Source organism: Canis aureus, chromosome 4, assembly GCF_053574225.1.
Source record: "Canis aureus isolate CA01 chromosome 4, VMU_Caureus_v.1.0, whole genome shotgun sequence".
Taxonomy (NCBI): Eukaryota; Metazoa; Chordata; class Mammalia; order Carnivora; family Canidae; genus Canis; species Canis aureus.
The window spans coordinates 72,449,542-72,475,912 of record NC_135614.1 but is presented as its reverse complement, the minus strand read 5'-3'; the positions used below and the strand labels follow the sequence as shown (position 1 = coordinate 72,475,912).

The 26,371-nt window shown below is 41.4% G+C and overlaps 1 long non-coding RNA gene across 1 annotated transcript in view; it reads left to right on the top strand.

The window, feature by feature from the left end:
• The window catches only part of LOC144311942 (uncharacterized), a 122,080-nt gene extending 95,973 nt beyond the window's left edge, over positions 1 to 26,107 (top strand). The window contains exon 5 of the long non-coding RNA XR_013377416.1: positions 25,997 to 26,107. This is a non-coding gene — a long non-coding RNA (uncharacterized LOC144311942). The remainder of the gene's footprint in view (positions 1 to 25,996) is intronic.
• The last annotated feature ends 264 nt before the right edge of the window (positions 26,108 to 26,371 follow it).

Below are 26,371 nucleotides of genomic sequence, written 5' to 3'. Positions count from 1 at the left end.
GGTCAACATTCCCTTTGGCTTATTCCCAAGGGCAGTGAGCGACTTGGTTTCACATGCCACCAACTGAGCTAAGTACTACCCAAAAGAAGATCACAAAAGGGCTCCTAGAGGAGCAGAGATAAAGAGGCATAAGTAGATGGGGGAAAGGTGGGTGGAAAGACCAGCAGGGAGAGCAGAGATGGGAGGAAGGCAGAGTGATGAAAAGGTGCACAAAATCAATAATGATGATGATATTCCCCGTCTCATGCACCGTCTTATGACATCCAAGTCTTCACTAGGATCTGTGCCTTGTCCTCCTCACAGTCCCCTGACTCAGCCTTAACCCCGATAGGCACCCTTTCTCCTCTGGGAACACAAATACAGGTTCCTGCCTCTGGCATTTTGTACTTGCTCTGAGCTCTGTTGACACATGCTTGCCCCCTGTATCTCCAGGTATCCACATGGCTTGCATCCTCCCTAGGTGGAGTTTTCTGCTCAAGATCTTGCCCCTGTCCCCACCTCCCCCTCCATCCTGTTTTATCTCTTTTTCAGCCCCTATAACCTCTTGACGTCTTACACATCTGCTTGTTTCTTTGTCTGACTTGCTGGACCAGAATACGAGTTTCAGGAGAACAGGGACTTTGTTTTGTTTGCCACCCAACCTCCAGCCCTGGGGAGAGTGGCCAACGCAGAGTAACGGGCAGTGATGCTCCGCAGAAGTGTCTTGAGGACTTGCCATGTACCAGGGGCGCTCCTAAGTGCTTTATACATAGTGACCTGTTTGCCCACAACGACTGTGTATGGTAGGTTTTGTACTGAAGAGGAGCCCCAGGCAGAGGAGCGAGGTAACTTGCGCAAGCTTTCTTTGGGTTTGTTCTGACTTTCCATGGACTGGTCTTTCTCCAGTGAAGGATGCTCTGGAAGAGAGTTGGGCAAAGTACAGCCTGCTGGCTAAATCCAGCCCGCTGTCTGTTGTTACAAAATTCTAGTGGAACACAGACATGCTCTCTGGTTTATGTGTTGTCTGTGGCTGCTCCGTGCTATGGTGGCAGTGTTGAGTAGCATGACAGGGACCATATGGCCTGCAAAGCCTAAAATGTTTACTAACTGTCCCTTTACAGGAGAAGTTTGCTGACCCCTGTTCTAGAAAGTAACCCCCTATGAAAACAAACCAAAGCCCATTGTGGCCATCTAATTAAATGAATTTGATGGTTCGATCATTGTGTTTGATCATGTCTTTTCTAGGCATTCAGATGAACTAAGAAAAAAAAATTGAACTCAATAAATAGATATCCTCGTCTTTGTTCTGTTCTCACTTAGCTGAGTGATCTTAGGTCATCATTTCATGTTGTGGGATCTGTTTTCCCATAAGTAGCAAGAACAATAACAATAGCTCTTGCTAAATGCCAGGCTCTGTTCTTGGCATTTTACTATAAAATGATAGTGTTTGATACTCCAAGTTAATCCGTTGGGATTTTCATAAATATTCTGACTGTCCTTCCAGGCAGACAGTAGAATTGTGCTTCCACACCCACTTGGAAGTAAGTGTGCCCATTGGACTTGCGTTGGTGAATGAAGTGTTGGAGGCATGGTTATAGGAACTTCCGACTGTATGGTAAGAGCTTGTGCACACCCCCTCTCATTCTTCCCGGCTCCCTGCCCCCAGGTCTTTCCTTTTACCATGGCAACCAGAAGTGTTCCAGAAAGTGGATGCTCTGTCAACCGAGTCTCAGAATGTGGATAATGCAGAGCAGAAACCCTGGTTGATCCTCATGGAGCATAAGCATTGAATATACTTGTTTTTGTTTCCCAAGCCACTGAGATTCAGGGCTGTTTATTACTGAAGCAGCAGCTTAACCTGCAGACCAAAAAGACAGCCACTAAGATTGTCTCCAGGCCAAATTCTGGAGTTTTAAGAATTGAAGGGCCTCTTCCTTTTCAGGGTAGGATCTTCATTATTTTTGCCACAGGGAAGATAGTCCCCTGTGATGTGGAGAAGTGATAGGTGACCGCTAGCTGTATCTAGGACATGGGACAGGAGAGAGAATGGGAGAGGGTTCTTTCTGATTGAAGATGGTACAGTCTAGTTTGCCCTATTGTTATTTTATTTACAGTTCTGGATGATCTTAACCCCAAATATCTGCATCTGTGGCCACTTTAAAATGTCATCACTGCTCATTCCTATGGGTAAAGTACTAAATAAAGGTTCTTATTAAAATGTGTGTACATGCAAATGCATGCAGGTGCATGGTTACAGGAACGGTAATACATTAAGTTATTAGCAGTCATAAATAAAAACCAATGCATCAAGTTTTATTACCTGGAAGGTAAATGAAGGAGGCCTGAAAGAGATACATTTTGGAAAGCAGTGTAGGAACAGTTTATACATGAACATTTCCGGGAAATGGAGAAACCAAAGCAGCCAGGGTTCAAGGTTCCTGGGCTTGTGGGAGAACTGGAAGGGAATTGAGAAGGATGGAGCAGGTACAAATGTTGATCACTCGGACTCAATTTTGAATCTAAGTCAGACCCAGTTTTATTTTTTTTAAGATTTTATTTATTTATTCATGAGAGACAGAGAGAGAGAGAGAGGCAGAGAGAGACAGGCTCCATGCAGGGAGCCCGACGTGGGACTCGATCCCAGGTCTCCAGGTTCAGGGCCTGGGCTGAAGGCTGCACTAAACCCCTGAGCCACCAGGCTGCCCAGTTTTAAATACGAGAAAGTTCAAGGGAGAGGCTGAGCATTTCATCAATTTTATCAATGCAATTTTTAAAAGATTCAAATTGGCACAGAAAAAAAATGTATGGAGAGGGTGACAGGGATTATGTGAATTGTAAACATGGTGTATTGTCTGCATAAACCTTTTGCTTTTTTCCCATCCCATTCTTAGAATAGTTTCAGATTGCACGTTAGATTGAAGGTGTAGGACATCTGATGTGTGGAAGAGTTCGCTGGCTCAGACTGGCCAACTTTCACCACATGTGGGCCTTGGGTGGAATAATTTTACAAGTGGGAGGATTTTTTTCATTGTCTTAGAAGAGACAACTGGTGTCTGTTTTAAGATGAGCCACAGGTCATTCTAAAGTGTGGGTGGACTTCTTTGTAACCAGCATAGACAAAGCCAAGTGGCAGCCACGTTAGGAGGCCTGGCAGCGTCTGAGCAGTGGATGAGACTCCACGGTATGAGCGTGCACTAAGTGCAGCAGAGAGCATGTGCCGAGTGCCTACCCTGTGCCAGCTCACGGTCCTCCTCCAAGCATGCTGGCCACCAAGCCAGCTCTTCACCCAGCTCCCGAGGTACCATCCCCTTCTGTCCAGGGCTGTGTGGATGCTCTTTACGCAGTGTGCTCCTAGGAGTTGGACAAAGTGGTGGACCTTCTTTTTCTCTAACCTTTGATTGACCTATATGCTGAGGAGATTGACCAACTTTTACAAGGCACATAGGTCAACCTTTTAAGGCTAACTCTTCTGGGGTCAAGGCAGGAAGGAGTGGGGTCTCTCAAGAAGCTGAGTGGCTAGGAAGAGATGGAATGCAACCTTGAACTCATGTTGTATAAAGGAGACAAAAGAGGCTCTAGGCCAGAAAGGGATAAGGGGCTTTGAAAATATAGGAACTCCCTTCCCTGTTGGGCAGAGCCAGAGAGGAGGGGACCCCTCCGCCGAAAAGTCTCAAGTCAGGACTCTATGTTTCAGGGAATCCAAATGAATAGTACATATGGTTAACACATTTCAGAAATCTAGAAGGATGAGAAAGATTTGTAGACTAAATATTATTTCTTCCGATGTGCTTTGCTTGCTTGCTTTTTCTTACTTTCTTTTTTTTCTTTGAGTATATATTGCTTTTATAATCAAAGAAGTCAAATAGCTATTTCTTTTTGACAAAATTAACTCAAGTGTGTTGAAGAAAGGAGGTGGCAGCATCAGTACACACCATTAATTTATTATTAATTATCTGAGCTGATAATGACAATAATTTACATACATATGATCATACAGTAGTTATCATTTAAAGCAATTAATTTACACTAATTATTGATGATGTGGAGAATGCATGAGCATCAGGCATGGCATGGGATGTAGTCACCTCTTTCTAGATGCATGTCTAAAGGTAGGACGTATTTCTGGCATCTGGACCATCAGGACATGAGAGCTTCTTGTTTCCAAAAGTTTGTCATGTTAACATCTGTGCTTGGTATATCCAACCCGTTAGTAATTATTAACTGAAAAGCACCATTTTGATATTCAATAAACCTCTGGTTTGAGGCCAGGTTTTTATTACGAATTTTTTTTTTTCCTGATGCACCAGTGTTACTTTGATGTGTTCTGGTTTGAGATTCAGAGACCCAAATGCTACCCAGGTTTCTAAGCTTATAGACTTTGGAACCTGCAGCATAGCCACTTGAAAATGTGGGCTTTCAAATTAATAATATTTTTGTCTTAGCTGTTTGAATTCAGAATACATGCAGTAGCAAAGAGAACAAGTCCTGTCATGTCTAAAAAGCCCTTGGGCAGTTGGGATTTTTAGGCTTACCTTATTCTCTAGTCAGGGTAGAATTTCTTTAGATCAGTATGTAAATGAAAAATGTAGGAAAAAATTCACATTTCATGTCTTTTCTTCCTTAACATGTTCCTCAATCTCCTTTCCCCCCGTCTCTGTTATTCCATAATTGTGTGACTTAGAGAAGCTCTGTAAAGTGCTTGGATATTCAGTGTATAGGAAAGACGTCATATAAAATGAAGTTGCTATGCGGGCAGCTCCACTATTTCCATGTGAAGCATTTTGAGCATGAGGAGCACAGACTTTTCGACAGCAAATGAAAATGAGATGAACCAAACCATTTTTTTGATTCATTCTAATAATACTGGCAAGTGATTTCCTGTAGCACTCATGCGGTTAAGAAAACCATGCTTAGTTTCCTCTGCAAGATGAACCAGAAATGTAAAAAGAAATATTAGTTCTGGAGTGGTAGTAACTTCTAAATTTGGAGCTTTAAAGCAGTTTGCATTCATTCAACTTATTCAGAGATGAGAACACATACCTAGATAAGTTAAAAGGTTCACTGAAGACCATCCAGAAAGTGGAGGAGTCAAGCTCAGAACCTGGTCTCCAGTTCCCAGCCACACATTTATTTCATTAGATTTTATGGCCTTGTTCTGTCTCCAGTGACGGTTTGAGTTCATCCAACATCTCTCTTCCACTAAGATCTACTTCACCGTAGCATTAGAATTTGGGTGCCATTTTGACATAAAGCTTATGTCTTCTACTCTCTGTAAGTTGGATAAAGAACTTTGGAGAAAGAAAGGCCATTCTGCTGGCTGAACCCACATGAAGGCAAGCATGAGGAAGAATTATAAAGAAATGAAGACTTTGGATTTTAAGAAGTACTGATAGGAAAGTTTTGGTTTATGCTCATGAGCATATTTTTTAAAAAATTTTTTCTGATTCTACCTCTTTGCAGACTGAAATGTTGAGCAGTTGGATTCCATTTCCAAGCTAAAATTCCAATTCAGTGAAGCTGAGATGAAGCTCTGTGTTGACTCTTGTTTTACTATGACCTAAGTGTTCTATCTATGCCAACTTTTTCATTTTTTCTTTTCTGTGCATTAATGATGCCTTCTTTTTGCCTTGAAATTTAACTCCATAAAAAATCCTATTTAGCTGTTTTACTTGCCACAGTCTAAACAATTCTCCAATCAAATAGTCCTGCCTAGCACAATACCTCCTCTCAGAAAGCCAAAAACATAGATATGGAGCAGACAAAGTGCAACTGTGTTAAAGCTGTTTAATAGCCCGCCAATGCACAGCCCACCAATATTGGGGGGGGGGGGCGTGCAGAGGAGAGGGGACAGGGTCAAGAGGAGGCAGAGACATCCACAAGTAAGAACAACAATTTTGCTTTCAGAAACAAAGTTAAAAAACATGTCTTTTAAAATGATATACGTGGGATAAGAAAGCAAAGTGTGATCTAATAATATAGGCTCCAGCATCAGCACTCCCCAGGGAGAGAAAACTTATCTGGAAAAGTTAAGCAGTTGGATGGCTGTTGCCATGGAGATTGTTAGCTGCCTAGAGCAAAGCTCTCTGGGAGTCTCTGTAACATTTTGGGGTGTTCATTAGATGAGCGAGGGTCTCTTACCAGCCCAGTGAGACCTAAGGAGCAAATCCCATTGGTGTGGACAGAGAGTCTCCACATCCTTAAAATGGTTGCGTATCATCAGGAAGTTAATTCTTTAGTAGTCAGGAAAAAAAGGAATGCTTGGTTGGGGGCAGGGGGACACTGAGCCTTCTGGTAAAAGTGGCCTGAAGCTAAGGAAGAGAGTTTTTAACAATAAGCCATTGATGATGAAGGATTTCAGAGAAGATATTAATGGAAACCATGGCTGGGTGGTGGGGCAAAGCAGAATGGGATTGTATCATAAGTGCCCCCAATACAAATAGCCTTCTGGCCTTTCATGTTCAGGCTTCTGTGGAAATGTGTGCTTCCTGACTCCTGCATGTGCAGATCAGCTGAATGTCACAGAAAGAGATGTGTTCCTTCTCCTGTTGAGTTCTGTGAAGTAGTAGATGGAGGGAGTTTTTGAAGTCAAACTGTACCCTTTGGGTAAGATGCATTTATTTAAAAAGACAATGACAACTAGGCTGTAAAATACTGCTGAATCACATTTTGAGGCTACATACTGAAATCTTTGAGATTTAATTAGTCCCTTCCCCTAAATTATGTTTTTATTTTGGGGAAAACTTAAATCTTCATTTCTTTTTCATTGCTAGAGTATCTTTCCATTGTATTTGATGAGCTTCATCCTGGTGACACACAGATATTCATGCCCCCTTTGCTGGTTTCATAGTTCTGAGCCAGGCTCAATTTTATAAACCAGAGTTAGTTTCATCATATATATCAGTCCTTCTCAAATATTAGTGTGCATAAGAACACACTGAAAGCCTGTGATATGGTAGCTTCTTGGCCCGCACTCCCAGAGATTCTGATTCAGATGGTGAGGGGCCCAGGAGCCTGCGTCATGGCAAACACCCCAGGTGATCCCGATTCTCATGCAGCTCGTCTGTCAGTGACACTTTGAGAAACAGTGCCTTGCTTTCCCCTTCCAGTCCCTGTCCCTTTCTGCCCATCCTGTACTTGCTCCATTTCCAGAGCCACACAAAACTCTTCTGGATTCATGTCAAGGGGAAACCTAAGTAACCCCAAACTTCCTCTAAGTCCATCCCACACGTCAGTGTCACCCCAGTACTTGCCCTATCTCCCTTTAGCATCACACTCTAATTTTATTTGCTCTGGAATGGCCCCTGAAGACAGACAGAGAGGGAAAGAGACTGGTAATAGCTGTGCTTTAGGCAATCCCCCAATAGGTGATCACAGTCCTCTCTTTAGTCCTCTGGTCTGTCAATTAGAACATCAAACAATTGGGCAACACCAATAGTTCGCACACTTGTTTGGGAGGCAGAGTACCTAGTCTGTGTGTCATGCTAAAGAATTTACCATTTTCTTACTCCCAGGATATGAACCAGGAACAACTTTACTAAAGAAATCTTGGGGACAGCTGGGTGGCTCAGTGGTTGAGCATCTGCTTTTAGCTCAGGATGTGATTCCATGGTCCCAGGATCAAGTCCCACATCAGGCTCCCTGTGGGGAGCCTGCTTCTCCCTCTGCCTTTCTGTGTGTGTCTCTCATGAATAAATAAATAAAATCTTAAAAAACAAAAAAAGAAATCTTGTCCATGTAAGGTAATATAACCACCATAACCACATGAACAGCGGATTGTCCTTCCCAGAAATGGCCACACTCATCTGTCTATCATATCCCGCATATTCTTCTTATAATGTGGCTGCCACTTTTATATCTGAGATGTGGGTTCTTTGGTTCCTCCCCTTGGATCTGGGCAGGAATTTGTGATAGCTCAGACCCACAGAGTATGGTAGAAATGGTACTTTGTGACTGCCAAGGCTAGGTCATAAAAACAAAGCACTACCACCTGGCATTCACACCTTCCAGTATGCTTACGCTAGGAACCCAGCCTCCACAATGTGAGGAAGCCCAGATAGAACATGAGGCAGTCTGTGATTAAGTAAGCTGTGTCACCCAGCTGTAATGGCTGAGTTAAGGGACAGGCAATTTTTGCTCTGTCAGCATTGGGACAATCTCTTATTGTCTATACTTCGGTTGCTGAGTTAGGTGTTTTTCCTTTATATCCATTTAGGTTATTTTTATGGCAGCCCTGGTTGTCAAAATACAGAGTTTATTTTATTCTAAGTACAATGGGAAACTATTTGGGGCTTTTAAGAGAAGAGATGGTGCTACTTATATCTGATAAAGATAATTCTTTTTTTTCTTAAAGATTTTATTTATTTATTTGTTCATGAGAGACACAGAAAGAAAGGCAGAGACACAGGCAGAAGGAGGAGAAGCAGGTTCCATGCAAGGAACCCGATGCGGGACTCGATCCCGGGAATCTGGGATCACTCCCTGAACCAAAGGTAGAGAGATGCTCAACCACTGAGCCACCCAGGCATCCCTTATAAAGATAATTCTGACATCATGAAGCATGGGTTGTATAGACAGATGTGGAACCTGGAAGCCTGTAGGAGGTTATTTTAGGAAAAACATGGTAATGGTGTGGACAAAGGTGGCAGTGTGGGAGATAAAGATAACCGGATAGATTTGGGATATGTTATGGAGGGAGAGGTGACAGGATCTCCCATGGGATTTGCCATGGGGAGAAAAAAAAAGTGTTCTCTTAGCTTTTTTCCTTGATTTCCTGGTTGGAAAATAGAGCGTCTTACCGAGATGGTTAAGATGGAGGGAGGAGTAACTTGGGGCTGGGGAGATGCCGAAATCAATAGTTCTTTTTTCAGAACCCATTAGTCCCCCACTCAGGTACATCAGGTCCAAGGGAGGCTAAGTGTGGGGTTGAAGAGATGCGTGGAGGCTGGAAATGTCGATATGAGCATTGGCAGCATTGGGATGGTGCTTGAAGTCTTGGGGCTGGATGAGGTCAGGGAGAAGGGCAGTTAGGAAAGTGAAGTGAGTAGAGGCAGTAGACAGTCTGTCTGGAGAACTGGTAGAAAAGATGGAGCTGCAAAGGAAGCCACAGAGGAGAGCTGAAAGAGGACAGTGTATTTACATAAATGGAGAATAAATGAATAGAGGAAAAAGAAGGTGGAGGAGGAAAAAGAACCACAGAAGCAAAGCTCTTGAGACAGCGAAGGAGGACAGATCCAGGGCACAAATGGAGGCTGGGTGTTTCATAGGAACAGGACAACTTGGGACTGATGGGAGCGGCCACAGCCTGAGCAGGCGTAGAGGTGGCGGGCTGGTGGACTTAGTGTGGGAAGATGGAAGAGTTTGGCTGGAGCCACTTGTGATAATCCTCATGGAAAGCCTGTTTGGAGAGGTCAGCTGGTCTGCAGGAGGATCAGAGGTTCAGGCTGGTGTTACCGGAAGGTGTTTGCATTGCAGAGTTAATGAACTCGGAGCTAAGATTGGTCCTGAGCAAATGGTGAGGTAAATAATGCTTATCTTTAGAAGTTCTCCCTCCCCAACATTCTTCACTCTCTCTTCACCTCCTCATTCCTTTGCTCAACCTTCTCGAAGTACTTGGATAACTCAGGTCAAAAAAGAAAACATCCAATAAACTTTTCTATCCCAAGCTGCATGGGCTCAAGTGTCACTTTTCCCAGGACTGTTGGCCTTTTTAAAGAGAGTTCTGGGAAAAGAGAAGACAGTTCCCAAAAGAAATCCCCAGCGAGGAAATTCAGGCATGGGGAAGATTTGTGGGGAGTGGCTTTCAACCCTTAAATCCCAATGGGGACAGCAATCATCAAACAATGAGAGGATTGAGAAACAAAACACCAACTAAACCACTATAAACAAATCTGATTACTGCTCACAGATGCTCTCTGTTTTATCTTTCCAGGTATTTAAGTGTGACATACTGTAAGCCTTCCTGGTTGGGGGCAGACAAGCAGGGGAAGGAGGAAGGAGGGAGGAAAGAAAATAAACTCTTTGGCATAGCTCATTGACTCTCTCTGGCTGTGTAGTCATACTTCTCTAATAATCCAGTTATATATTTAGTAGCAACCCTGTGGGAGTGTCCAAGCATTGGGATTATAGCGTATTCTAGATCAAAGTGGACTTGGTATGAAGGCTGACTCGGTTATCACCATCCATCACTGCACTTATCTTTAATAATGAGATCTACAATTTCAGACCAAGTGTTATATGTATTGTATCAGAGGCAAAGTAAAGAAATATAGCTCAGCTGTTTCATAATCAGGAGAAAAGCAGACTCATTCTAACACCCGCAACAGCAGTAGCAGCCGCTCTCATTCCAAGCGTCTGCTATGTGCCCAACACAAGGCTGGGTAATTGATATGATCCCATCTAATTACTTTCATTTCATCTTGTAGATATTTTTTTAAGCCCATAATCTCATAAATAAGCACCTGTAAGTTTGCAGGTTTTGGAAGGTCAGGAATAGAGTATTCCTCAAAACTTGCAAATGTCAAGGGACAGTGGTCTTTAGCGTAGGATTTTTGTCAAGTCCAGAGAATATCTGTTCACCATGTAGATTTCTGCCTCGACTTTCCCTACTCCACCCAAGCCGAAGGGAACAACATACTTGCTCCCCTCTGCATTTGCTTTTTTGTCTCATTTCTACATCTCTGAATTATTTCCAGACTCTCAATGGATGGTGAGTGCTCTGTAACCTAGGCCTGGCCCCTTACCATTAGCCAGCAGCTCACATTGAAGAATATGCTATTTGAGGTGGAGCAGCCCTGGTGGACAGAAGTCAACAGTGTCTGAATCACAAAACCTGCATTTGAATCTAATCTCAGCTATTTATTAGCTATGTGGCCTTGGACAGGTTCCTTAGCATCTCTGATCCTCCACTGCCTCGTTAGAAAAATAAAGAAATCTTTATTTTATATAAGGACAAATTAGAAAGTGTATGTGAGCATACCTAAATGCTCAATGAAATGAAAAGGAGATGTTGAATTTGTTGATTTGTAGCACCTCTGTGTCTTGGAAGGAAGTGGGCCAACAAAGAGAGAGAGAGAAAAGGAGGTGCAGAGAGAAAGAAAGTACTTTGAGGACTGGGAATTGTTTTGCACATATGGGAAACATTTGATTACTGGCTATAGCAACGCATCGATTTCAGCAAAAATAATCACAATAAATAGCTAACAGCTCGCTCTGTCTCCCCCACCCCCAATAGATTCTTCTATATGCCCCACCGAAACTTTTTTAAAGAGGTAAAATCGCAGATTACATCATCACCTTCTGGGGCTAATCCTGATGAGGGGAGAAGGAAAACAGAGCAGAGGTTTGGGATAATTCAATGGCTGAACAAGAGCTCCTGAGTAATTGGGAATTGGCTATTTACACAGTATTGCTTCATGCTAGTTAGTGAGACGGCCAGTCCAGATGACACACAGCCAGGCACTGTGCACCTACCACCCTTGGCCGGCCCCAGACACGAGGCACAGGTATTTGACCTTGACCTAAGTTCCAAATCCAGGACAGTCTGAGTTGGGTTTGGTACAGCATATTCTGTGTGTGCTCAACATATATGCTTCATACATATTTAAAATATAAGTCTGCCGTGCTTTCTAATGACTTCAGGGAAAATGAGGCTCCCTGTCTGCAAACATCGCCTACTTGATGCAGAATTAAGAAAATATTTCCACTAAAGTTTCTGAAAAAATGTTATTGGAATGATTTGTAGGCTCTGAACTTAGTAACAGGCAACCATATAGTTATTAAGTAAAACCTATAGGTATACAGATAATAGAGTTATAAAATAAATAAGTATATAATTAAGTGAAATCCATTTAGCCTTTACGGGGGTTTCTTTGGTTTGCCAAAGAATTCTGAATAAGCTGGTATTTGAATTCCCAGAAGGATTCAAAGAATAAAACTCTCTCATTCTTTGTATTATTCTGGACACTGCTGCAATGGAATAAATAATGCTATCAATCAATGCTGGTGCTATGGAGGCTGTGATTCCTTCTACTCTCCAGCAGAAACCCCATGTCAGGGGGCTCATTAGTAAGGGTTGATGCTGATATCATTTCAGAAGAGCATGGTTGGAGAATTAAACGCTTTCTGAGAATAGATAGGGTCCGCAGCTATCACGCACGTGTCCAAATCTTTGGCGTCTCTCTGCAGTCTGGGAACAGAATGAGGTGGTTTTCCCAGAGGCCACTCTGTCCCTTTCCATGTGTGTCATCACACAGGAGGGGAGAAGTCAGCCTCAGCTGAGTGAGCCCCTCGCTGGCAGCAGGCTCTTGAATGGCTCCAAATACTGATTTGAGGCTGAAGGCTGCTGATTCCCAGTGAAGCCAGCCCACATCCCTTGCAGGCCTTCATCACAGTTTCCCTGTTAATTCTTTTGGTTTATAATTTGTCAGGGTTGTGGAAGATGCACCAGCTTTGGAAATTGTGAAAACAAACTTGTGGATAGATTTGCTGAAGTCTGTCTTCCAGTGCCCAGGAAAATGGGGAGAATCACTGGGGGCCGAGAAGAGGCAGGACACAGGGTCTGTCTACTGGCAACCGAGCAAGTGTGTTTGCTGCAGGATGAAGCCCCGACGTTTTAATGCGGGCTAATTGGGGACTGAAATCCTAATGCCCAGAGCAGATGGCCATTCTTAGGTGTTGGCCCTAGCTGTATGCATAAATATTCCTGAGGTCAGAATCACACTCTGTCCACGATAGAGGGAATCACTGAACATTCAGAATGCAAAAGAGTTTGACTAAAAGCACATCTTTTTCCCCATTGTGAGAATAAAATAAAAGCTTCAGATTCAGTCTTTGAAACAACTGTGGTCCACTCTGTTCTGTGATCCTCACATTTTCTTTCACTTAAACCATTAGAGGGTGCTTAGGTGGCTCAATTGGTTGAGCCTCTCACTCTTGATTTCGGCAGAATGTGGTGATTTCAGGATCCTGGGATAGAGCCTGAGCGGGGGTCCGTACTCAGCTTAGAGTCTGCTTGTCTCCCTCTCTCTATCCCTCCTCCCACTTGTGTGCCCTCTCTCCCTCCCTCTCTCTTTCTCTGTCTCTCAAATACATAAAGAAAGAAATAAAAACCATTAGGTGTTGCCAAAGTCCCAGGCAGGTCAGGAGCACCAAAAGGAGACCTGGCAGCCCAAGGAGGGCAGGAAGCATTGGACAACCCTAACTGAACCAGTCTTCAGAGGCTGAACTGTTGTCCTAGGACTCAGATTCTAAAATGGTTTCTTGGTATCTAAATTACCAAATTTGGGATAAATTCTTTTCTAAAAAAAAGTTTGTTTGAAACCATTTCCCTTGGGACGCCTGGGTGGCTCAGCAGTTGAGTGTCTGCCTTCAGCTCAGGGCATGATCCTAGGGACCCGGGATCAAGTCCTACATGGGGCTCCCTGCATGGAGTCTGCTTCTCCCTCTGCCTGTGTCTCTGCCTCTCTTTCTCTGTGTCTCTCATCAATCAATAAATAAAATCTTAAAAAAAAAGAAACCATTTCCCTTAAAATGGAAGTATCTAGAAAAGAGTCTTGTTTGTAGGAGACAGTTTCCTTTCTGAAACTTACAGCATGCGCAATTTCAGGACTTTCTTGCACCCTCTTGAATCACCATGTCTCCTGTGGTAGAGATTGTGTAATCCCTCCTCAGACCCTTGCCCTTTCCTCCTGGACACCCAGTGGGGCTGCCTGTCCCAGCCTCCCTGGCAGTGAGGTGGGGATGGTCCTTAAGCTTCATCAGGCTGCCAAGTGGGTTCCATCACATGAAAACATTTGAGTCTCTGGCCTGGGTGGTGGTGGGGTCACAAGATAGAAGGACCCTGTGGTCCCAGATGACTCTCAGAGCAGGCTTCTCCCACAGTTCACATCAAACTGCCATAGGGGTGCAAGATAACAGATGTGAACGGCTTGTTTCAGCGATCAGCCTACACCTGGTACGCTCTCGTAGTATAAGTAGGGAGGAAGTTCACGTTGATGTTCAAGTTGATGTTAACATTCTGGAAGTTTTCTGCATCTAACTGGCAGGCAGCCAGCTCCTGGGCTTTCACCTCTGAGGTCCTCAGTGAGGGCTCTCTGCACCCCACCAGAAAGAAAGCACTTCGCTCCCCAGCATTCTTAGACTGAGTTCCCCTACATCCATAGCCAAGTCCAGGCTGGGAAGGGGCACAATGGAACTGGCGCTTGTCCCTAACGCTGGTGTGGGGTCGCATCTGCCTACATACACCACAGTCTCATGAAAAGACAGCTAACCGGCTCTTGCCCCAGGGGGCTTGGAGCAGGGGGCTGTAGAACACTCAACAGCATTCTCTCGTTTTCTTTTCAGATTGATGCTTCTTTCAATGCAGAAGCCATGGCATCTAAAAAATATGTATTTATTTTTTAAAGTTGGTTTTAAAACAAAAAGAAATTTTGATGTGGTCATCAGATTCAGTAATTAAATGACTTAGGAGATTGACTGCCAGTGGCCAAGCATATGCTTCTGGTTATAAGTTCAGCTGTAAATTGCTTTTTTTTTTTTTTTTTCCTTTGCTTTTCCTGGTTTGTTTAACCAGAAAATATTTTTCCGTGGTTCTATTTTAATGGGCTTCTAATGATGTTCTAAGTATTCACTTGTACATTACTGGAGAGCAATGGGTTTATAAATCTAATGAGGTTGATGGTTATAGAAATTCAAATCACATTTGTAGCATATGCAATTCTTCTTAAACCTCAGTCTATTTATCAGTAGCTAATGCACCGATACTGTTTGACTTCTCGCCTTTTGTGGAGGCATATGGACAAACAAAACACCATTAACAAGCATTCCTAGGTTCAACACTTGAGCCTCAGGAAGCATCTAACACTCTTAAAATTGGCTTTGTTCTTGAGCTGCCCAAATCTCTTTGGGGCATCTCATTTTTAAATTTTAAAAATAATTTAATTTATTGTTGAATAGATAATATAATGCTTATAATGTCCAAGCAACATAAAAGATCATCTAGTGAAAAAAGCCTTTCTTTCTCCCTTGCTTTCTAGAAACCTAGTTTCCCTCTCTAAAAGCCACCACTGTTACCCATTTCCTATATAAGCTGTCCCTTGAACAACAAGGCAGTTAGGGCTGACCTCCGCCCACCATGGAGTTGAAAATCCAAGTGTAACTTTGACTCCAAAAACCTAACTACTAATAGCCTACTGTGACCAGAAGGCTTACTGATAGCAGTAGCTTAACCCATATTTTGTATGCTGTATTGTTATATACTGTATTTTTACAATAAAGTAAGCTAGAAAAAAATGTTATTAAGAAAATCATAAAGAAGAGAAAATACATGTACTGTACCGGATTTATTAAAAAAAAACAAATCCACGTATAAATGTTCAAACCTGTGTTGCTCAAGAGTCATCCGTATGTCATTTCAAAAGTATTCTATGCGTATTTAAATAAACATGTATATATTCATTTTCCACACAAATGTAATATTATACTATAAATACTCTTTAGAATCTTTTTTTTTTAAGATTTTATTTATTTATTCATGAGAGAGAGAGAGGGAGAGGCAGAGACACAGGCAGAGGGAGAAGCAGGCTCCATGCAGAGAGCCCAACATGGGACTCAAATGGGGTCTGCAGGATCAGACCCTGGCCGAAGGCGGCACTACACCACTGAGCCACTCTGGTTGCCCTAGAATCTTTTTTTTTTTAAACTTAACATTGTCTAGAAGATTTTTGTATATCAATACATAGGGAACTTCCTCCATTTTCTGTGTATTATTTCATTTTACCAATGTACTGTGTTCTGTTTAACCAGTCCCTGTTCATAGACCTTTCAGTGGTTTTCAGTCTTTTGCTATTTCGATGTTCCCGTGAATAGATTGTCCTCTTAATGCCATTTTGTGCATGTGAGAGTGCCTATTAACCAAATACTGAGAAGCAGAAGATAGAGGCATTTTTTAACCTGATAGGAAGACTACAGTTACATAATAATGGAAGGACTACAGTTACATAATAATGTCTTTCCATTGACCAGTGTTGGACTCCTCCACTAGGGAAAACTTCCTCCAGAGAGTTCCCGTGATGCACCGAGCCAGCAGCCTGTTTGGCCTCTCTGGGCCAAACTGATACAATAGCCTAGACCTAGAGATTGCAAATTTACAAGATGCAGAGATGGTGGGCCTTAGAGGAGGGGGGAAGAATGAGAGGAATGAGAGGGTAGGCCAGCGACATTTAGAATTCAGGCCAGCCTGGTTGAAGGTCCTAGCAAATGCACAGGTTGGGGAAGGACAACTACCTGGAAAAGATCACTGTACAAATGTGGGGAGAGAGAGAGAGAGACTGAGATTGACCCCACATGGGGTGAAATTAGAAGATCTATGTTTGAGTTCTGGTTCCAGCACTTACTAGAACTGTGGGACTTTGGACAAATTAGGTTAGCAATGATCACTTTATAGGGTTGTTGTTGGGGAGAAAGAGAGGATGCATGTGAAAATGCTGGGAAATGGTACGAACTTAATGACTGTTTATGGAATCAAAACGAATTTAGGTTTTGACATGTTTAGACAAAGGACTACTCACTATGGAAAGTTCATCAGAACATCACCTCCATAAGAGCAGTGGCATGTCTGCCTTGTTCACTGCTGCATGTGCTAGGCTCAGAACTATGACTAACCCTGAATAGGAGCCCAAAGAATATTCATTGAATGAATGAAGTCCAGGTCATTGCTTTACAACTGGGGAAATGGAAATGCAAAGAGAGAGGCTGATTATGACTGGAGATACAGTTTTGAGAGTTGTGCATTTATAATTAGTCCTAACATTATAAGGAAAACCTAATAATGTAGGTATTTTATGAGAATTTGTTGACTGAATGAACTTTGCATGATGCTTTCAGAAATTATTTCATGAAATGGATGGCTCCTCAGTCCTAGAGGAAGAAGGAAAGAGTATTTTTATTTGAAATATTTATATTACAGTAAGTTGAACTATTAACAAAGTTACTCCATATTTTATTTTCCTGTAGTTTTTACCTATTTTTTGACCCATGTTTTGGTTGAAATAGATGAATGTGTTCTTGTTCCCTTTTGTTGGCTACATAACTTTAAAGCCTGCTTTAAGTATTAATGTGGCTTATTTCTCCATATGGGGATGTATAGATAAGGAAATTCCTCAAACTTTGTCACCAATCAGGGATCAGGTTTTCAAAATTAAATGAAGGAATTTTGTTAGATGGTCTTGAATGCCCTTTTCTGTCCTAAGATTATAGGGTTCTGTGAACAGAGTCAGAAGGGGAAGACCAGGGACTTAAAAAAAAAAAGTCCAAGGTCTCTGTGGGACATAAGCCTCATTATATTTGATATTTGGGAGGTGATAATAAACACCTCACATTTATAGAGTGTTTACTAAAAGCCAGGCCTCCATACTTTGTTCCACTTAATCCTTACAAGCCCTATAAAAGGGTTGTTGGAAATTCTGCTCGGTGACCAACAGCTGGAAAGGAGGAGATCTTTCTAACCACATACCAGCAAAGTTGCCAACAATAATAACCTTTGTAAAAGTAATTGCTGCCCCAAGTCAAAGAACTGTCTTCCACTGAGTTGAAAGGGCTGTTAAATCTGGGGGTGGTCTCTCCAGCCACAAAGACATGCAGAGATAATGTCATCTTTGACTGAAAGACTGGGTTCTGAATGACACGGAAGACTGTGCTGTTAGGACTTCACGAAGCAGGGCTATTTGCTTGCCCTTTGCCTTTCTCTAGAATCAGTTCTTCTTCCCTTAATTGGTGATACTGTCTCCTTTCTGTCTGTTTTCTTCTTCTGTTGTGAACTGTTCTAAGCCAATTTGGCAGCATAGAGTTTTGGGGTTCTTTTATTCATGTTAGATGTATATCCATCATCAGAGGTAGGTGAGGACTACAGATCTCCAAGCCTGTCATCATGCTGCAAGTAAGAAAAGCAAGACTCAGACAGATTAGGCTGCCACACAGTTATTGACAAGTAGGCGTGAGAGCATGCAGTGACTTCAGGTCTTTGCCCTTTTAAATACTCCAATTACTCCCCATTTAAATGGCACATTTGGGGCAAATGCCATAACATAGTAGAAACAGGGCTGTTAACCTTGTAGTTGCCATCAGGTAACTGAATCCCCAAGCCAGCGGTGGGCTTGGGACTATTTTAGAACTCAACCTTGTGAAACAGTCTAAGGAGTGAAGAAATTTTTATCCTTAAGTGATTTCCATTCAAGGACAGGCAGTGTTTCTATGCTATTCTAGCTTAGCAGTTGACAAACTATGGCATATAGGCCAAATGTGGTCTGTGCCTCTAAATAAAGTTTTATTGGAACACAGTCATGCCAGTTCGTTCACATATTGTCTGTGGCTCATTTTTGTGTTACAATGGCAGAGTTGAGTGTATTGTGACAGAGGCCATTTACCTGCAAAAACAGAGATAACATCAAACCTCTTTAAAACAGGTTTTCTGACCTCTGCACTAACCAATCCACGTATATTAAGTATTTTTGGCAATGCAAACCCATTACTAATATATATTTTTCTACTTAGCAAAATCTCTGGTGTGGATCAGGGAAAAGATAGCTGAAGTGCTTACAGCCTCTGAAGTATGGACTACTTATTAAATACTAGATGACACCCCTGAAATGTGCACATCCTATTAGGGTGGCAGTAATAGAATCAGAGTATTTATTAAAACTAACATACTTTTCCAGAACTTTATCAATTTTGGAATTTTAAAAATAAACAGCCATCATCATAATATTTCCTTTTATTGCTTCTCAAAACCCATTTTCATTAGTGATTATGATTAAACCTTCAGATACCCTTATATCAATAACAATATTAAGCCTAAGTTTTGAAAACTATATTATCCAAATGGACCCCAATGCAGTAGCTAAGTTACAGTAGGTTTATTTTTACCCCATTTTACAGGATAAGAAACCTGAAGTCTGGAAGTATATGTCATTTTCTCACAGTTGCAGAATTGGTTGAATCTGAAGCCCTTCATTTTCCAAACGTGATAGTCTCTCCTCTATACTCCAGTAACTTCCCAGTCACCACTGATGGATCATATTTTTGGAGCAAACTGCAGATTTTAACTTTCAGTCAATAGAAATGTATTCCCTCTTCAGAGAAAAATAGCATTCTTAGAAAGTTCTTGACTGCTTCATAATACACCTCTTTTCTTCACATTTTTTTACTCTTGAAGTGGTGGAGCCTGCAGGATTGGTTACTAGGGGTGGGAAAGAATTTCCCAGAGGAATCAAAGAAATGAAGGGAAATGTTGGAAATAGATCTGTTTCATCAACTACATAAAATGAGACCTGCGGGGTCAAAGAAGCCTTTGAAGGACCACCCTGAGTTAGAGGCCCATCACTATAGCACAGTGTAACAAGGCTCCAGTGCTAGTCATAGATGCATACGTGTTAGAAGAGGAAGAAGCTCATTATTAGGTCAACAGATTCACCCCCACTTCACCCTTACAATGCTGGATTGTTCTCTCAGTTGTGTTTGGCTGCATGGGAAGTTCGCTTACTATTAATTGGCGAGGGGTGATTAGAACTGGTGTGGTGTCTCTGCAGCCTTTTCTTAGCCATTATCCCCACGGCTCTGACCTTCAGTAACCCATAATGTATTTCTCCCCATCCTAAGATACCATCTTGGCTGGATTAAGCCCATAGATGGTGCTGGTGCATTTTGCCTCTTCCACCTACAGGTTGAGTTGGAGCCTTTCTTCCAAGACAGTCCCTTCTTATACATGGGCTCCAGTGGATCTCTGTTATTACCAAAATATCTAGAGAAGAAAAAAGGAGGCAGATATTATATTCAGGAATAAGAATATCAAGATTTGAGCTCAAGAAGTAAGTTAAAGGTCTTCTCTCCAGGCCCCAGAGTGATTGTCTGCCAGTTTCTTGGGTCATAAGTCATATAATTGTTTGGATTCTAATAGCAAACAAGTGGCCCCATTGGAGACTTTTAAAATTCTAAACAACTTTAAAGCAACAACTTAATAGTGTAAAAAGACAAACATAAGTTCAAGTGTGAGTCCACTGGTAAATATTACAACAGTAGTACTGTTAGGAGAAATCCTCATATGTGTGTCGAAAAGATGTAAAGTCTCTTAAAGATAGCTTTTCATTTCTGAACATCTGGAAATCTTCTGTGTGATTCTTTTAGTTGACTTTTGATGATACATGGAAATAACACTATTGGTGTTGGGAACAAGGCAAGACTTTCAAAAATTTGAGTTTGAGATTAAATATTTAAGATCCATTCTCAGTAGAAAAGGGGAAAACAATGAAATCTTAAATACTGATTTTGGGGGAGAAAAATTAATTTAAAAAATAATTTCTTGGGATCCCTGGGTGGCGCAGCGGTTTGGCGCCTGCCTTTGACCCGGGGCGCGATCCTGGAGAACCGGGATCGAATCCCATGTCGGGCTCCCGGTGCATGGAGCCTGCTTCTACCTCTGCCTGTGTCTGTCTCTGCCTCTCTCTCTCTCTCTCTGTGTGACTATCATAAATAAATAAATAATAAAAAATGTTTTAAAAAAATTCTTTTTCCTATAATACTAACTTTAAGATTATTTAGTGAATCTTTCAAGATGGGTTAGGTTATCCTGTGGCAACACACAACCTCAAAATCTCAGTGGCTTAAAAAAAAAAAACACCCAGATCTATTTTTCACCCTTGCAACATATCCATTGTGAGTGTTGACTTCACTCAGGGACTCAGGATTACAGAATTGCCACTCTGTGGAACATGGTTAATTATTGTGACAGACAGAATCAGAATGTTGAAGGGTTTGGACCAGCAATTAAGTGCTTCAGCCCACAGTAATGTTTGTTCTCAACTCATTCACCAACATGGGTCACATGCCCCACTCAATCACAAGGGGCCAGGAAGTGTAATCCTACCAAGTACTTGGAATATAGAGAGCTAAAAATATTTGTAAAATAGTACTAATGACTTCCACATGTCATTAAAATTGAAAGGACAAAATTTGACCTGGAGTATGTTCAAAAGCATGCATGTCCAATGCTTCTAATAATGAGGATACTCTGACTTTAAAAAAGGAACAAGGGATCCCTGGGTTGCGCAGCACTTTGGCGCCTGCCTTTGGCCCAGGGCGCGATCCTGGAGACCCGGGATCGAATCCCACGTCGGGCTCCCGGTGCATGGAGCCTGCTTCTCCCTCTGCCTATGTCTCTGCCTCTCTCTCTCTGTGTGTGTGACTATCATAAATAAATATTAAAAAAAATAGATAAATAAAAATAAAAAAGGAACAACTCTGGATCCCTGGGTGGCTCAGCAGTTTGGCGCCTGCCTTCTGCCCGGGGCGTGATCCTGGAGTCCTGGAATCGAGTCCCACATCAGGCTCCCTGCATGGAGCCTGCTTCTCCTTCTGCCTGTGTCTCTGCCTCTCTCTCTTTCTGTGTGTGTCTCATGAATAAATAAATAAATAAAATCTTAAAAAAAAAAAAAAAGAACAACTCAAAATAGGAAGAGGCTCTACCCAATGGTTCCCTGCACTTGGGAGAACGAACATCAGGCTTTCCTCAAAAGTTTAAAAAAAACTCTGATGCCTGGGTCCTATTTCAGAGAGTCTAATTTAATTAATTTGAGGTGCAGTTTAGGCTTCAGGGGTTTTTAAAGCTCCCCAAAGTAATGACGAAGGTATACCTAGTGCAGAAAGTCATTAGTCTCTTCTATGGGTTGGGGTTTTAGGATGATTTTGAACTCCACTATTCTCCATCCATCTGTGTGGTCTTAAGTCAACTTCTCCAGGTCTCTGTTTTATTATCTATAAAATTAGGAGTGGAATACAATGACTTCGACAGATCCTTCCAGCCTTAAAAATCTCTCATAGACCACGGACTTCTACTCAGGAAGTGTTTCAGACCTCAAATTAATGTGTGAGTGCAACCAGATTACTTTGTAAGTTAATCTGGCTAAGCTTCTATTGTTTCAATAATGGAATAAGGGCAATAATTGGAAAAAGTCTTGATGAGTTAAGTAGTTGTAATTTCCCACCAAACCAGGAAGCTGTACCAGACTTGGGGATAAAGTCACATTACAAAAAAGATTTGGAGTTAACTTGGTCCCTTGGTTATATGTGGACCGAGGGTGAACTTCCTGATCTGAAATGAAAAAATTGTATTACCTAAGGCTATTCAGATAAAAATAAATTTAAAAAAGCCACTTCCCTCAATTCTTCTGGCTGAAAATGAAAAGTTAAAGGTTTCACAATTTCTTCACCATGTAATCCTATCTCAGTGCTGTCAGTATCTTAATAGTGTATTGATTGGCTCATACGCCCGCTATCTTTAAAGAAGCATTATCACTCTGTTGGGCCAAACATGAAAAACTACTTTTAAAGACCTTTTTAAGAGTTTTTTGATTTCTCAAAAGCTTCTTGGGGGCTTATTGAGCTTCTCTGGCAGCTGGAATTAACTCTACAATGCTCTTTCTCTATTTCTGACACAGTGAATTCATCTGGAGCGGGCAAGTTATCAATGACTCACAGGAGGGAGATGATAAGGAGGCCCTTGAGATAAATTCATGTGGTAATTAGTTACATGGACACCTGTATTTTCAGGCTCTTTCTAAGTGCTACCGTTGCATTGGAAACTCACGATAATTATCAATAGCCATCTTAAATATGTGACGTTGACTCCACCATTAAGGGGTAGAAAGTGAGGAGAGGAGAAGATGAATTGTAAAAATTAAAACTGTTAGTGCGGAAAATAGCATTAAACTGATTTTCAATTATCAAAATGCCCGGCAAGCTGAAATAAGACAAAAATCTTCATTTATAACTCCACTGTAGTTATCTAATGTCTGTATCTCTCTTCTTCAATTATTAAAAAAAAAAGCATCAGAATAATTTTTGTTGAATGCTTAGGAAAATACTTGATGAAAATACACCAAGATGTTATCACTTTGGGTGATGGTATTGTGAATGAGTCTTTTTTTTTTTTTTTTTTTCCTTTGGAAACTGTTTTGCCACTTTGTTCCATAAGCACATATATTTTTTGGAACTGGCTTTACTCTTCACTGTGTTTGGGGGAAATTACTTAACAACCCTGAGCCTCATTCTGTACCCCGAAATGAAGATAATAATAGTATCTTCATTGGTAAATATTGTGTTTTTTTTTTATTGTGGTATTTATTAAGGGTTGTGGTAAATATTAAGTTTAAAGCACATGAAATAGCTGATTTGAGACCATCTCTTGACCAATGAAAATTGCAATTTGAAATGGTTTAATATAACATTAAACATTTAGCTTTGTACCTGACAAATACTAAGCAAGCAAGAAATATTAACTATGAGAGAATGTGAAGGAAATACAGAGAGCAAATTTACAAATAGAAAAGAAATAATAATGCAAGCTTTAAAAAGTCAGGCAAATTGAGGTATAATTTACATATAGTAAACAGCTCTAAGAAAAGTTGACACACACAATTGGGTAACCACAGTCAGTATAGAAAATAGTTCTATCTTCCCCATAAATACATTGTGCCCCTTGTATCCCTTCCACCCACCACGGCCCCTGACCACCGCTAATCTTTTTAATGTCCCTATAGTTTTGCCTTTAATATGGGTATTTCCTCCTTACTTTACTTACCCAAATGTGTTGATTTGCTTCCTTTTTATGTGGTTGGACAACTGCCCCTTCAGAGCCAGTGGGGGAGGCCCTATCCCTTTGGGCGGCCACTAATGGAAGTTACATGAGGGAAGGTCCCTTTCAGTTTGCTCTGAAGGGTGAAAGGTGTGGGATCAGGCTGTGGAGGGGCAGCCAAAGGCTTTTCCTGAGGCTTTCCAACTGGTTCAGTCACAGTTCCATGGAGAAAGAGGAAAGGAACGTGTGCAGATATAGCCCATCTTAATGCTCTCCACCCCCCACCCCCCCCGCTGAGTACCACCATAGGCACCATGGTCAGAAGTATAAGGATCAATTTAAACCCCAGATCCCCAAGTAGACTTTAACCAAGAGTCTTCCTCAGTTCAGCTCTCCTTTGAGAAAAGTGCCCAAGCCCTCGGCTTGTGGATGCTGGTGCACTTTTAGCAGGGTCTAGCTCATGTTTCCTGTTCTTTGAGGTATTTTTTTCTTGCCTTCCTAGAAGATCTTCATCATGATACCATTTTGCATGAATGTAATTTGCCACAACATCCAATGGACCAAATTTTATAATCTTGAAATTAGAGTATCACTGCTTCCCTGCAAAATCTCCAGGGCTCCCTCATAGTTTACAGGGTGATCTCTGGATTCCTCTGTCTGGCAAATAAACCCTTCCTGATTGGACTCCATCCAGATTTGAACAGCACAATGAATAGATTTGATTTAGGGAGGCATATAGAGCCCAGCACCCACCAAATAGAGGACCTAGAACATTTGGACACATAGGTCACTTATTAGCCATAGAACAAATTTCAGAAATCTCTGAGTGTTGTCATCATGGACAGAGGCTGTTTCACATAGTAGAAAATTACATGGGTTTGGGAGCCCATCTGCCTCTGTCTGGAACCTGACCGTTTCTCTTACTAGCCCAGTGATGTTGAGCCACTTACTGAAGCTCTTTGAACCTCAGTTTCCTCATATGTGGAACTCGAAGACTTATGGGAAGGAAAATGGTACCTCAATCATATCACATTCTCCCTGGCTTCTCTGCCTCTTCCCTTGCTACTTTCTACTCCATACTTGTTCATTTGAAAATGCCTATCATCCTTGGAGTTTCAAGTAAAATCCTTTGCTTCCTAGGGCAGGCCCGGGGCTCCCACTGCCTTTTTGAACACATAAGGAGTCCACTGGTGGCTTCACTGTATGGCAGTTGCTGGGAATCTGTCTTCTCACTGATCTGTACACTCCCTGAAGGAGAAATAGCAACTAGAATTTTAGGAAACTCCACTAAGCACTCAGTATTTACAGAATGCTTATTATAGCCCATGCATCGTTCTACACCTTTACATATGTTCATCTATCTCCATAATGACTCTGTGAGCTAGGTATTGTTATTTTCCCCCACTTTACAGATGAGGAAACTGAGGCACAATGTGGCTGTGGATTTTGCCTAACTTTATTCAGCTAAGGAGTAGTTAAGATGGAATTCAAAGAGTCTACATTTTACATCATTGTATGGTATCCGGATTAGGATTGACTGAATAAGTAAAAGCTATATTCTAGTGCTTTTCAACCTAATTGTGCACAAAATCACCTGGAGACTTTGCGAAAATGCACATTCTGATTCAATAGGTCTGATGTGGCATCAAGATTCCGGTCTGTGAACCATACTTTGAGAACAAGGCCAATGCTGCTGGTCCATGGACCACATTTTGAGAACAAGGTCCTAGAGTAATAATGGTCCAAAGCTTTTTTTTTTTTTTTTTTTGTGCCAGGACCTCTTACACTCTTAACTGTTATTGAAGACAGCAAAGAGCTTTTGTTTACATGGGTTATATCTGCTGATATTTACGGTCATAAAAATTAAAACTGAGAAATTTTCAAAATATTTAAAAAGTAGTTAAGTAAACCCCTTACATGTACATGTAAATAGTATATTTTAGTGAAAAATAACTATGTTTCTCAAAATAAAAAGTTAGTGACAATGACATTGTTTCTTATTTCTGCACATTTCTTTAGCATCAGGTTTAGTAGAAGAGAGCTGGGTTCTCCCACCTGCTCCTGCATTGTTGTGATATGACATGACATGCAGCCTCTGGAAATCTCCACCCTATACTCATGACTCATGCAAATCAAAAAGGCAAAAATGACACCTAATTATCACCTTAATAGTGTTAACCATGAAAAGACTCCATGAAAAGGTCTCAGAGACCCCACCTGGGGTTCACAGACACCAGTTTAAAAACCACTGCTCTAGACCACTCTGAAGACTACCAGAGGACTTTGAAAGTTATTTCACTTACTGGGCAGTTAGGTTTTTGGTGTTTTGTAAAATCACTGGCTTCAGAAGTTCTGTGAGGATACTCTTTCTGATTCTAGATTTTGCTTCTTTTCCAGTTGCAATTGACAGCCGCATCTTCATCCAGTCGTGGTGCATGGTCATGGTCTCAGCACAGATAAGAATCTCTTCAGTAAACCAACAACCCGAAGGTGATACTCCCTTTTGACAGAATATTTGATAACGAAGAATATCAAAAGGAAAAACATTTTCTTGAATCCCTGAGAGATTTAAAAAGTGCTTTAGAATAAAAACAATATTTTCAAATAATTTAAAAAATTGCTTTAAAGAACAGATCATCCCAATCTAATGTATCAATTCACCTAAAGTTAGTATGATTTTCCTGTGAATGCATTTACTACATTTATCTTTAGTGCTTTTGTCCAAATAAGGTTTCACAATTTTTAAAATGTAAAGTATAAAGTGTTTGAAAT